Raw genomic sequence first — 14,200 nt, 5'->3', positions numbered from 1 at the left:
TTTATATTCTGTGTTTTAGTTATTGAAAACAAAGTTTCAGTTGAAACAAAACATGTGCTGGACCAGCCAGTAATTGTTATTTATTTAGCCAGATGTCACCTCTTGGCGAATAGCTGTGCGCCTTGGGTTTTAGTCATAAAAAGTAATACATTAAAACTGTGGAATGTTCCCCAAAGTGGAAACTCGGGACAGACGGACACTGCTGAGGAAGGGAGGCCACTCCAGCCTCGTGTCCCTCCCTGTCCCCACTGCTTTCCCTGCGCCTGGTTTGCCGGCTCCACCATGAACCGCCACAGTCTTCTCCCTTGGAGACGCGGTTATGGGGACAACTCAATCCCGTGATCGCAACCCCACAGCCTGGAAGGGTGAGACTGTGCCCAGCTGGGCTCTGCTCACCCCACACACTGCTCCAAACCAAGCCTAGAAGGCTTTGCATCTCCAAACAGGTTTGCAGGACACACACCCATGCTATAACTGCCTCGTCTTGAGGTTTCGCAGCAGAATTCACATTATTCCACAGAATCACAGAATCCCAGAGTGTCAGGGGTAGAAGGGCCCTGGAAAGCTCATCCAGTGCGATCCCCCCATGGAGCAGGAACACCCAGCTGAGGTTCCACAGGAAGGGGTCCAGGCGGGTTTGAATGTCTGCAGAGAAGGAGACTCCACAGCCTCCCTGGGCAGCCTGGGCCAGGCTCTGACACCCTCACCCCAAACAAGTTCCTTCTCAAATTTCAGTGGAACCTTTTGTCTTCCAGTTTGCACCCATTGCCCCTTGTCCTGTCACTGGTTGTCACTGAGAAGAGCCTGGCTCCATCCTCCTGACACTCCCCCTTTCCATATTGATCCCCATGAATGAGTCCCCCCTCAGTCTCCTCTTCTCCAGCTCCAGAGCCCCAGCTCCCTCAGCCTTTCCTCACACGGGAGATGCTCCACTCCCTTCAGCATCTTTGTTGCCCTTTAATTTTAATTTCAGACCTTCAAAGTACATTCATGACCTGAAAATCACTATCTGAAAATCATTTTCTGTATAAGTCTGAAATTTCAATTTTCACCTGAGAACTCTCCACCTGTCAGGCCCTCCCTGTTATCAGATGCACCCGAAGCCTCACTAAGGATCCACATTTCTCTTGGAGGACATCCTATAAAACACCCAAATCCTTGTAGAGCTCCTAAAAATTCTGCCTTCCAAGACAGCCTTGGTGGGATTCCCGAATTAGCGTCTCAGCAGAGTCTCTGGTGAGGCTTCAGAGGAAAAATAAGATGCTCTAATAGTTAAAAAATGGTGGTTCTTGCTGGTCACATCATATGGGAGCTCTGATGCTCATCAGAGTCTCAGAAAGCTAGTGACCTTTCTTTTCTGGTTTAGTTCTCTGCCAATATAATAAAATGAGCCAAAACAAAGGTTCAAAGAGTGCCAGAGTCAGTGGAAACAGGACCATGTGGCAGGGAGCCTTTCAGCAGCTCGGCCATCTCCTAAAACCTCTCTTTTCCCAGGAACACCTACATGGGCTTCCACTCATGTCCTAACCACAAAAATCCTCCCACTCTCTTTATACCTACAAAGCCTGTAGTTAGAGTACAAACGAGTTTGACTCACCACCGCTAGAATAACCCAGCCATTGACCTTTAAGATATCCTGGACTGGATTTTTCACCGCAAGAGCTCCTGTTTAAGCTATTTCACTTCGAATGAAGTATTTCAGTGTTCATTGCTGAAAGGATGGAGAACCATGCATACCAGACTTACACCGTCGCAATGAATAGGAGACGGAGTGCTGAGCGGGGCATGGGGGAGAGCAGGCATCTGTTCTGCTGCAAATTACGTTATTCTGCTACTGTGGCATTAAAAAAATATCATCTATGGGGAGGAGGAGGGAGACGACGTCTGGGCGAGCAGAGCTGGAGGTTATACGTGAGCTTGGACAGGTCCCAAGGAATTTCACCAGCCTATTAAGGAAGCATTTACATCAACCACAAGTTGCTTAATGTTTACCATGTTAAATAATCCAAATTCCATGGAACTCTTTGTTCTTATGCATTCAAGGGGGGAAAAAGTGATACCTATAAGTAGCGCTCTCCAAGCTTTAATAGCTTTGGCCCTGTTTGCTCACCGTGTTCTGGTGGCTTTTGTGCAGTCACCCAGCAGAGCATTGCTCTTTGCAAAACACACATTCCTAGGGAGACAGGTCGTGCTTTGGGGCTGCCAGGACCCTCCCAGACCCGCCGAGGTGAGAGTTAAGCCTCTTTGCCTGAGAAGTGATATTATCAGCTCTTTTTCTCAGAGAAACCCCATTATACCTGAATGGAGCCGGAGCAGGGAGGGATACAGGCAAAGAGACGATAATGATTCCTTTTTTTGAAGCGACATAAAAGAGAGCCAGGACTTCGGCAAGAAACCTGAGGAGTTAAGAGGCAGCACCGAGGTCTCAATGGAGATGGGGTATTCTTCTTCCCCTCGCTGGGCCCTGGAGGTATTTCGGAGTGGTCAGAGCAAGAAGGGAGTTAGTCACTGCCTGCCTGATAAAGGGATCATTGACTGGGGAAGGTGAACGTGGGGAGGAGGGTTTTCACATTAGATTTGGGTCAAGGCCAATGAACTTAATAATCTTGGCTCCCAGGCTGGCTCCCGGTAGCTCCAAATCCTGCCCTTGTTCACTCAGCCGCGTTGATGTTGGGAAAACATGAGTGAGGTCAGCAGAAACCCTGGTGAATGGAGGGTTTTTTCTGCTTCAGGCTGAAAAGAAGAGAGAGAGGGATTCAGACCCACAGATTTCAGCTGTGATGGCTGAGCTGGAAGGAAAGCAAGGTTACTCCTGCTGGGCCAGCATGATGGGATTCAATCCATGAGGCCCTTCATGCTCTTCTTCACTAGGCAGAGCGACCTGCAAAACCCTCCCATGGGATTAACAAACTGTGGCTTGGGGAGGTGGCAGGATTAACTGGGTTCAACAGCTCCAATGGCCTCTCTCTTCTCCACAGCATCCCACATCCAGTCTCCTGTGTGCTCCCACTGGGTGGAGTTGTGCAATACTCATAAATTTACACCAGTGCTTGTCGAACGCTCGCATCATCATAAAATCACAGAATAGTTTGGGTTGGAGGGACCTTCCCAGCTCCCCAGTGCCACCCCTGCCATGACAGGGACATCTTCACCAGCTCAGGTTGCTCAGAGCCTCGTCCAGCCTGGCCTGGGATGTCTCCAGGGATGCTTCATCCACCACCTCTCTGGCCAACCTGGGCCAGGCTCTTACCACCCTCAGGGTGACAGTTTCTTCCTCATGTCCAGCCTGAATCTCCCCTCTGTTAATTTAAAACCCTCAACCCTTAATCCTATTGCAACAAGCCCTGCTGAAAAGTCCGTCCCCATCTTTCTTATCAACCTCCTTTTAGGTCCATAAAGGCCACAATAAGGTCTCCCTGGAGCCTTGTCTTCTCCTGGCTGATTATAGTGGAGTGCTTAAGACTTTATGCAGAAGCATCTATAGATATCTGATTTAGGTGTCTATAGTACGGAGATGAATCTCCCCTCAGAGTTTGAGATCTACTCAACCACAGCTTCTTGTCTGAAGGCAGAGGCCACCAAGAGCACTTAGAAACTACTGCATTTCTAAATAGTCATCTGTTCTGATTTGTTTTCCCAGAGGGTTAAGTACTAATAAAAAGTTAACAGCACTTATAAAGAGTGTTCTGTGCAGGGACTGAATGGACTTCTGCCTCATACCAGCAGCAATCTGGGCTACCCAGTGCCCCAGGGAGGAGTTCCCAGGCAGCCCCTCAAACATCTCAAAGAGTGAGGAGTCACCCACCCACCCAAAGATACACCAGAAAGAAAATTCTCAGCCCATCCCAAGCAGTTGGAAGGACGGACCAGCAAGAGGACTGCCCGACATGGATGGGAAGGGAACCAGATCCTCAGTCTTGCAGCAGAACTGCCTTGGCCAGGGATCCAGACCACTGCAGGACCGACCTCCCAGCACCGCATGTCTGCCAGATCGCGCCCCTTCTCTCCCTTGGTGGTCACTTTGAGTGCCGGAGGGAACGTTTCCAGCCAGTAAAGCAAGAAACAGGATTGCTTCAAACCTTGTGTATGCCTGCATGGGTGGTGCCAGCTGCCTTGTTGTGATATGTTTCACTCTCTGCAACTATCTGAAAGGAGGTTGTAGCATGGAGGGTGTTGGTCTCTTCTCCCAAGAAGCAAGTGATAGGAGCGGAGGAAACGGCCTCAAGTTGCGCCAGGGGAGGTTGAGGTTGGATTTGGGGAACAATTTCTTCCCCAAAGGGCTGTGGGGCATTGGAACAGGCTGCCCAGGGCAGTGCTGGAGTCACCATCCCTGGAGGGCTGGACAGACGGACAGGAGGTTCTCAGGACATGGGGCAGTGCCAGGGGTGGGTTACGGTTGGACTCAATGATCTTGAGGTTCTCTTCCAAGCAAAATGACTATATGGTTCAGTGATTCTACGACATTGAAGTCAGAGCAGATAGCAGGACCTGATGGAAGATCCAGTCCAGTCTACCCTGCGCTATAACAAGTAGCCTCCAAGCTTATTTCAAGGCCATATGGATTTATCATCAATACTTTTCTAACTGATGGAGGACATTCAAAGTTGGCTTTGAGGTGAGGTCCAGGTGGACCTCCGATATGCCTCCTTCCTCAATGCGCACTTCCCTGGAATCTCCAGCTTGTGCGATGCAGGACAGAGATGATAACTCCAAGTCCACACCAAAGAGAGACCCCAGGTGACAAAACTCTCCTGAAGTACCTTTAAGGGTGACGTGATGAAACATATGTTACGAGCACTCAAATATGGATGTGGGACAAGGATATTGCTGGGAGAGGGTTTGCGGTATATATACTTGAAAATCCAGAAAAAAAGAACAAAAGGCAGACTTGTTGGAGCAATTATTTACAGACACATGTCCTTGGTCAAAAATTAATAACAATTGAGAACAGCAATGCAGGAAACATATGATGAAGCAGGAGAAATACAGAACAATGATCTGAGTCAAGAGTTTCCAGGAGATGTTGGCACTTCTTCTGAAGCCATGGGCAGAGCATGCAAGGCCTGCCCAAGCTTCTCTTCCAGACCATTTGGAGCAGCTTCTCTTGGGCCGGATGCTTCCCAGGCTCCCTCGACAAGATCATACACGATGCTTCGCTCCCCACCTCATGCCGTTGGAATGGAAGGATGAAACAGTGGGCACCTGCTTTGTCACCAAGGTTCGTTAGCACTGGCCCTCCACAATGCATTTTGTACATGTGCCAAGGAAAATCTGCACTAAGTTTTTTCTTCCTTTTTTCCTTTTTTGTTAATTCAACAGCAACCACAAAGGGTCTGTTCATCATTAATTAAACAGCTATGAGAACTGTTTCCTCAGGACAGACTATGGCATTTCAGTCAGCCATCAGGTTACAATTGTCAAGAGAAGTTAGCAGGAATTGCCTACATGTTCTTGTCTAACGAGCTACCCGCTTCATTCTGTGCTGTGCTCATCATGGAGTGATTATTGTGAGCCTTGAGTTCACCTTATGTGTGAGATACCCACTTCTGCTGCCTTTCTGACCAACTGACAAGGACAGAGACAGCAACTCAGATTTGGTTGGGCATAAACCAGGGTAAAATTTTCTATTGACAAAAACAGTTTTCTGGTTGAGATTTTTAAATATTTTTAAATATTTCTACCCTCTTCTTCTTCCCCAATTACCCAAAGGCAGCAATGCCTCCTTTGCAAAATAGGTAGCAGGATTTTGCCGTTTCTTGCGAAAGTTTAGCCAAGGTGGGGAGATACTATGATCAACGGTGAGCATATCTTCTCTGGCACTGCCCAGGACCCTGCACCAAAACAGGTGCAAGGACAAGGTCATCAACCTTACGAGGACCACCAGTGCAGCACCAGCTGACCCACATCTCCTCTGAGACACGGTGAAATAATGGCAAAGATCTAAGTGAGGTCTGCAGGGTCTAGTGTTTGATGACGCCTGAATCTCAGCTCTTCGCTGTCATCGCAGTCCTGCAGCTTGCGAAGAAGAGTGGCTTGCTTTTCTATGTGGAATTAAGATTTCCCTTTCCTCTTTTTGAGGCAGAACCATGAAATGGAGAGGGGCAAACCGTGGCTGCATCTACTCTGCCTTTGCTATATCTGTATGTTAAATAAAATAAGCAAAGACTAATTCCCTGGCCTCAAAGGCAAAAGCAAGAGTGTAGATTGCGTACTTGCTTTGGAAGACTCGCTGCCCTATGCCTTTCCTTGAGAGAGCTACAGAAAGGCACTTCAAGCTGAAACTCTCCTAGAATTGAAAAGAAAAGAAGCTCAACTCGCCAGAGTTTGCTTTTTGATTCTGTCTGACAAGCAGCGTGACAGAAATACGACGCAGTCTCTCCTTTTTCATATCACATTCGGCTCAGATTGCTTCAAGGAGAGTGCACAGGCAGTCCACGGGATGGAAAGGAGGCATAAATCATGCCCATAAATCAGGAGCCCATACCGGCAGAGATGGCAGCAGGTGCACAGATTAGATCCCATATTTTACTGCTCCCATCACCACACCTTCTTCTGACTTAGCAAACAGTTCGTGGAGGGGAGAATAATTTTCTCCATCACCCACAGAATGCAGTGGAGTTTTCTGCAGCAGCACAGGTCCGCCCAGCAGACATTTGGGTCTAGGAACTACGTTTTAAATGAAAGATCTGATTCTTTTAACAAGCGAAAAGCTGCAGGCTGAAGGGAAGGTCAACATGGGTTGTGGCATCACTTAGTTTGAAAGTCTACCTAAAACTATGTGATGTTACCCCATAAGGGGTAAGGGTTTTAAAATCAAAGAGGGGACATTCAGGCTAGATGCGAGGAAGGAATTTTTCATTATGAGGGTGGTGAGAGCCTGGCCCAGGTTCCCAGAGAGGTGGTGGATGAACCATCCCTGGAGACATCCCAGGCCAGGCTGGACGGGGCTCTGAGCAACCTGAGCTGGTGAAGATGTCCCTGTCATGGCAGGGGTGGCACTGGGGGAGCCGGGAAGGTCCCTTCAAACGAAGTTGTTCTATAATATTATGATTTTCCTGGCTTCAGGTCCACTAAGTATGCTGTTGATTAAAACATGACATCCATTCCAGCTTGTTTTTCTCCAGAAATGGGGAATTCAGTGCTCCCCTTTGGGGTTTAGTCCAAATATCGTTACTCTCTCTAAGAAAAAAAAAAAAGTCTCAAATTTCTCTTTTGCACTTTCTTTTCCCCACTTCTGCTGTTCTCGACATGCTCATCTCTGCTGGTCAGGATGGTCTCTCGTCACCCAAGCTCTGTAGAAACATCATTCCTACGCCGCAACACATCCAAACGCATTTCTTCTGAGCTCACAACCTTTAACTCTCTAACCCATCGCAGACAGGATTCAACTCACGTTAGATTTACACACCAGGAGTTAGTAGAGGTGAATCCCAACTCACTTAAAGACATTTTCCCCAGTTTTCTGACCAAGACTCGGTTTCTGGATTGTTTTGTTCCTCTAAGTGCACAAATGCCCGTGTTTGTCACCCCAGCACTGAGCTCCTGGGTCTTTGCTTCATGGCTTCTGCTTTTAAGGGTCTCATTAACCTTTGCTGTGATTCGGTTGCAACAGGAGCTCATGTTGAGCTGCCGGTTCTCTCCGACCCTTAATCCTTTAAAGAGTTGCTGTTTTCTTGGTCTGTCGTTCCCTTTTTGCTTGTTTCATGCTTATAGATTCGTGACCTTGCATCAGCATAGCAAAAATAAATGCATTTTATTAACTCAGGCTCTGTATGATTGCCCAGCCCTCATCAATACTTGACTTTATCTGTTCCTTGAAATGTTATCTATGACTTTTTCAGGGTTACATGTGTGTTTGTAGGTCAACATTAAAAATGTTGAGTATCATTGTGACTAAACTTCCTCTGAAAGCTCCTTCAGCTGACAGTGATATTGAAGTGACACGTGCTGAGACCCATCAGTCATTCTGTTCTTGATACCATAAGTACAGCATCATTGTTCTCAATAGTTTAATAAGAACAAAAGTACAATGCTGAGTCAAACACGTTCAGCCATCAAAGAACATGATGTCTGTAAAGGTGTCTCTGTCAGCCAGACTTATTTGCTCATCAAAAATTAAACAGGGTTTTTTTACAAAAAACAGTGTCTCAAAAATTGTCCTTCATTAAATTTTGAATTGGATTCACCAATTATCTTTTTATCCTATGCCTTCTTTAATATACAAGTGCAAGCAGGTCACTGTGCAGTAAAGGGAAAGTTAATAAAATGTATAAAATTATAGTTGAAGGAAAAAGCAAATTTAGAATACTGAATGTTGAAACAGTAGTGTCATTTCATATGCCTTTTGCTGCTGACTGTAATGAAGGAAAAGTAGTTGTTAAAAAGCTCTTGAATGAGTTTCCCCATCCCAGTGACCACGGACTCCTCTGAGATGTGGCTCTCTTTAAAAATTTGGTGCACAAAACAGTTGGGAATAACTCAGTGGAGATGTCTGAGCATTACGCTGCAGTTCCACAGAGGGTGAGAGATGGAAACATTTCAGGGTATTGTCCGCAAAGGCCAAGCCAAAGCGAGGATGCTCTAATGGAGAATATTGTCATGACCTGGATTAAAAACCTGAGAGAGAGGCATCCTGAAATATACCTTTGTTATGTGTTACACAAGTGCATTTCTGAAAGGGAATTTGAAAATATCTATTATTTCATCTAAACTGACCTTTTCCAAGAAGTTCTATTTTCTCAAGGTCAGCATCTGATACCATCCTTGGAGATACGGCTCAGGAAACACGGGAGCAGGTCTATTGTCAGATTTAGTCCTCCTGGGTTTGTTTCAAGTAGAAGGATGGTTTTCTGGATAACGGCGCATTTCTGAAGGTCCCGACTCCTCAATTCTGGCTGGTGTTTTGGATTGCCTACATGACCTTCACCAAGCAATGTAGACCTGACGCCCCCAAAACATCTGGAATCTGAAATTAGAGGCTTTCCATCTTTGACGATGTGGATCACAGTGTCTCAGTTTCCTCCCAGCTGGGCATGAAGAGCCCAGTTATTTGGTTATTTTTAAAACCGAATACTTCAAACCTTGTCAGGAACTGCCTGGTTCATGAAGTCCAGTCACTGTCTACCTTACAAAGCCAACCTTGGCCCTTAGCAGTCACTATAGATTACCTTCCTTCTTAGGCTTTGCTTGAAAGGCTAACCAAATCTACTTTCTTCTTTTCTTTTGTGGCTGAATCTCCACCTCCCAGCCTCCCTCTTGACCTGCTCAGAGTTGTTTTTTAACACCGCTCATCAAGACACATTTTCTAGAGATGCCACCAGTGCATTTTATCCATGGCACTAAATCCCTCTCTCTAGCAGAAACACTTATTTTGGTGCAAAATTTCCCTCTTGCATCCCAGGTGTTTCAAAATCTTCCCAATGAAGAAGCAGTTCAGTACAGCAAAAGACATATAGAAACTAAATGAGCCATTTTCCCGCTGAAGCAAGTGAGAAAATGCCTTTTGCCATCACTGAGTTAGAGTAAGGTAAAGCTGAGTAAATCTGGAAACATCTCCCAGCAAGTTTTTGGGAACTTGGAGGCCTGACCCATCATCGTACTGATTAGGATGAGCCAAACCTAACGTTTGTTTTGCAGATCCCCAAACTCCTGCCTTTTCCAAGATAGTGTGAGAAGGAAAAAGAAGAATATTTCTAAAGTTAGCATGGTAGGAACTGCTGCAAGGTTATGGGTTTTGTTCTTTTTGGTTTGTTTTTTTCCCCTAGGTGAATTTCAATAAGGTGACCGCCAGTCTTGCACAAGCTGCAGCTGCTGTAAATCCAAGCTCAAAATGTCAGAGTCGTAAACTATTTTGATGAAATGCCATCAAAGAAATCATATTTATCGGGATGATTTGTTGATACTGAATATCCAAACAGTTTGGAGTGCAGTAAAGTTCAGGGGGATGCAGGGATTTATGGCTCTCTGTTGCTGGGGTTGCTAATAACATTTCAGGAGACTAAACAAGAATGTTCCAGCGATGCGGATGGGCTCAGACGAGGGAGGGACGAAGAGTTTCTTAGTTCTGAAAAGAGCAAAGAGGTCGTCGGTGTGTTTACAGAAACAGATTATAGTCCCATTACATTAGGCAGCTCCCTGGACCTGAGGAGAGGACTTACTCATCACAGCCTTAATTTTTGGCTTTTTTCAGTTCTTTTAGAAACCTGGTGCCTTGACGTGGGTCCTGATGTTGGGAAATGGAATCGAGCATTCTCGTATTCCCTGAGCAGATGGAGGGTAGGACGGGAGAGTTACCTGTCCTGCATTGGACTGAGTGCTATTCGACTTCAGATCTAAAGGAGTTTGGTCCTTCCAGAGCACGGCATTTCTTGTTGCTCATGTGAACACCCTCACCATTATGATCGCAGCCTCTGTAACTGCTCTCAGTCCAAGGGAGAAACACTCACTCCAAGTTGCACAGAGCAATTATGGTGAATACGAGTCATTTTCATAGAATCGTGGAATCACAGAAAGGTTTGTGTTGGAGGGACCTTCCCAGCTCCCCCAACGCCACCCCTGCCATGACAGGGACATCTTCACCAGCTCAGGTTGCTCAGAGCCCCGTCCAGCCTGGCCTGGGATGTCTCCAGGGATGCTTCATCCACCACCTCTCTGGCCAACCTGCGCCAGGCTCTCACCACCCTCAGGGCAACAATTTCCTCCTCATGTCCAGCCTGAATCTTCCTCCTTTAGTTTAAAACCGTCACCCCTTGTCCTATCACAACAGGCCCTGCTCAAAAGTCTGTCCCCATCTTTCTTTCTATTATTTTAAGTGCAGAAAGGCCACACTAAGGCCTCCCAGGAGCTTCTCTTCTCCAGCTGAACACCCCAGTTCTCTCAGCCTGTCCCCATAGCAGAGCTGTTCCAACCTCAGGTCATTTCTGTGGCGCTTTTCTTCCCTTAGTCCATTTTGTTGAATGACCCTTTTCCCCCTGCTACAGGGGAATAGTTTCTAGATGCCTTCCTCTGCATCACTCATTATTTTGTATTCTGCATCCCGTTCGTTATCCGTGCTGATCAGCGATGTCATTCTGCAGCACTGGCTGCGCGTCCATCACCAAGGCCCACTGGAGCCTTGGACAGACAATGGGTCATGTCTCAGCAGGACCTGGCATGACCTGGAGCATGGAGAAAGGAAGCAGGTTTGTCCCAAGGAAGGTTTTCAATTATACTTTCTGGAATAAATGCAAGCTACTGCCCAGCTACTTGAGCCCTTGATCACAAATCGTCAACACCAGGGCATGAAGGTGATGAGAAACCTGAGTGTTACCCCAGCATAAATGTTATACACTTCCAAATCCTGTTTTTCTCCTAGTGAGTGACCTCTTGAAAGCTTTTGTAGGAAAGAAAGACGTCTTCCACACAGCTTGAGTATAATCAAAAAGCAGCAGCTTTCCTCCTGCCTCCATGGGGTGGCCACTGACAAACGATGGTTTGGGGAGCAGTTGTTTCCACAGAGGGATCCCAGATTCTATTTGATCACAGGCTCTCAGCAAGGCATGAACAGTCCCGTTAAACATAATAAATATGCTTTGGGATGAATGTTTAGTTGGTCAACTTTCACGTTAGATATGTTAATCGGTTAAAAAAAATGGGTTGCCTACTTAAATAGAGCAATTTGTGGGCTGTGTTGTCTGTCTTGGTTGGAAAACCAGACTCACTGTTGTCTGAAACACAAAAGCTTTCCTCTCAATTTTTGACAGGTTTTTAACAACAAGAGGCTGAGATTGTACAAGGGCAAAGACAAGACCCATTTTCCAGGCAGCTGTAGTCTTCCCTAGTGGTAGATGAGAACGGGATTTCATAATGCTGATGGGAAAAGATTCCCCAAAGTTTTAATTTTATTTCTTTCCTTCTTTTTATTTTATTTCTTTCATCATTTCTTTTTATATTTTACAACATGAACTTCTGGGGTGGAAACAGTTGAAAGTCACTCAATTAGCTCAACTCTGAGAAACATCTGCCCCGGAATAATGGTTGCTCTTGTAAAAGTAAATGTTGAACATGGGTTTTTTGTGTTATTTTCTTATTTTTTGTTAGTAAATCCAAATAACTGGTAATTAGCAGGATAGTGTAATTATACAATACCAAGCAGTTGAACAGATTATTAGTCCAGTAATTTCTAATCAATGCTGCAGTCCAGAATCTAAAGGAATATAGAATAGCTACTGTAAACCCTGAGAGTACTTATATGAGTAGAATTCATACACGTCAGTCTCAATCTGGAAATGAGAGCCTGAAATTCTGCAGAATTCAGGAATCATCTCTGCTCACATCTGCAATGGCAGGAGCAAAACTGGAGAGGCACATAGAGTAGAAACAACAATCCCGAGGTCACACAGCAGCTTGGAAGAAAACGGAACAAAGTGCAACTCTGGAGTTCAGATCCAATCTGTACTACCAGCATTTGGGCTGGTTGTGTATCCTTGTACCCTATACAAATTGCTTTTGTCACAAAAAATATAGATGCTGTTGATACAGTCTGGGCCATGGTGTCTTGATGGTGCACTGGGACCGTCAGGACCTGTCACCTTCACCTGCCCAACAGCCTTCTGCCATCAGCTCACCAGGGTCCCTGTGTCCTGGTGCCATCTGAAGATGTTGGTATCTGTTTCATAATAATATCAGGATATTTCATCCAGAATTTCAGGGAAAAGAGAGAAAAAAACAGTAGAGATGGATTAGCACACCTGCGGTTTACATGGACGGATAATGGAAATGGAATGCTTGCATATGGGAAGGGAGAAGGCAAAAGTGATGTATGAGGATACTGGTTTCTTCACGTTGATGCAAAGACATTGGCCCACTAAAAAATGCTAAATGGACTAGAAGCATCAGGATGGAAATACTGAGTAAAATGCAACAAAATAAAGATTGTATCTGTTAGATCTGGCTTAGGATGACAGATCTGGGCTTAAATGTTTATAGTGGGATTTGATGGGTCCAAATGTCTCAGTCTTACAAGGATGCAGAGCTTATGTGAACATAGTGTCGTGTGTATGTCTCTGTCCCCATCGATGATTGCTAATACATTTCTTGTCCAATCTCATCCAGCTTTTCAGGATGTCTCTAGAGTGTGGTATTTGTGTAGGAGTCATGAAAATCATCAGTGGTTGAGGACAAAGATAGCTTAGTGCATCAGCTAATGGAAAAGACTAAACTCACACTTCACGAAGCCTCAGAGGACTTAGAAAAGATAATTCTACTTTAAACCAGGCTGGGCACACAAGTAGTTGTTTAGCAGACTCTCAGGACCTGCCCAACTCTTATGGAGGGACCTGGACTTGCGAAGCCCAGCTCAGGGCAAATGAACTTCTGCTCCAGCTCACATGTTGCTCACAACCCTTCTCCCACCTGGATGCACAAAGTTGTGTTAGTGGCAATGATGATGATGGGACCTGGCTGACCTGAAAGTCGCTCGGGGAGGACAGCCACAATGTCATTTTTACAGGTTGCCTATTCAGGACCTAACAACACTTCAATGGAAAACATCCCTCGGTGACCTATAAATCACTGTTTATCACTCCAGAGGCCCCCACAGGCACTGAGGTAGTGCGCCAGCATTATAATATTGATCGATGGATATCTCCTCCCCACCCTCAGCTCTATCGCCTGTCAGGAATGAAATACTTTGGTGAGGAAGATGGAATTTGGAAACTGTCCATTCACAAGCTCTCAGCAAGTTGTCCAGTTTTAACCTGATTTTCAGAAGGTTATTTCATGAGGAGTAATGCGTTGTTGTTTGTTTGTTTGTTTCACTGCCAGGGTCCTAATTGCACACAAACAATAAATAAAGGGCTTTGTCTGGGGCTTTTAACATTTTTATTTTATGAGGGTTTTATATGACTTCAGGACTGCTCCAGATGAGGCTGTAATCCTTGTTAACAAGGCCAGTAGTGGCATAGCTTCCTTCTGTGAGCACAGACATGGTCCTCAGCTCTAGAATATCACTGTCTTTCACATATTTATTCTGTGAGGTGAAGAAATACCCATTTTCAAAAAGAAACAGTAACAAAAGAGGATAAGAATCTTCACCATTTTCCCAGGGGAGACTTGTGATGAAAATCATCTCTCATCTATCATGGTGTCTTCAACCATCCACTCCTGAGGGTTTGAAAGCCCTTTGCAAACCGGGATGAGCTCATCAGACTCCTGGAAGCGG

Source organism: Patagioenas fasciata, chromosome 4 (assembly GCF_037038585.1).
Source record: "Patagioenas fasciata isolate bPatFas1 chromosome 4, bPatFas1.hap1, whole genome shotgun sequence".
NCBI lineage: Eukaryota > Metazoa > Chordata > Aves > Columbiformes > Columbidae > Patagioenas > Patagioenas fasciata.
Note: the sequence above shows the minus strand (reverse complement) of the source record.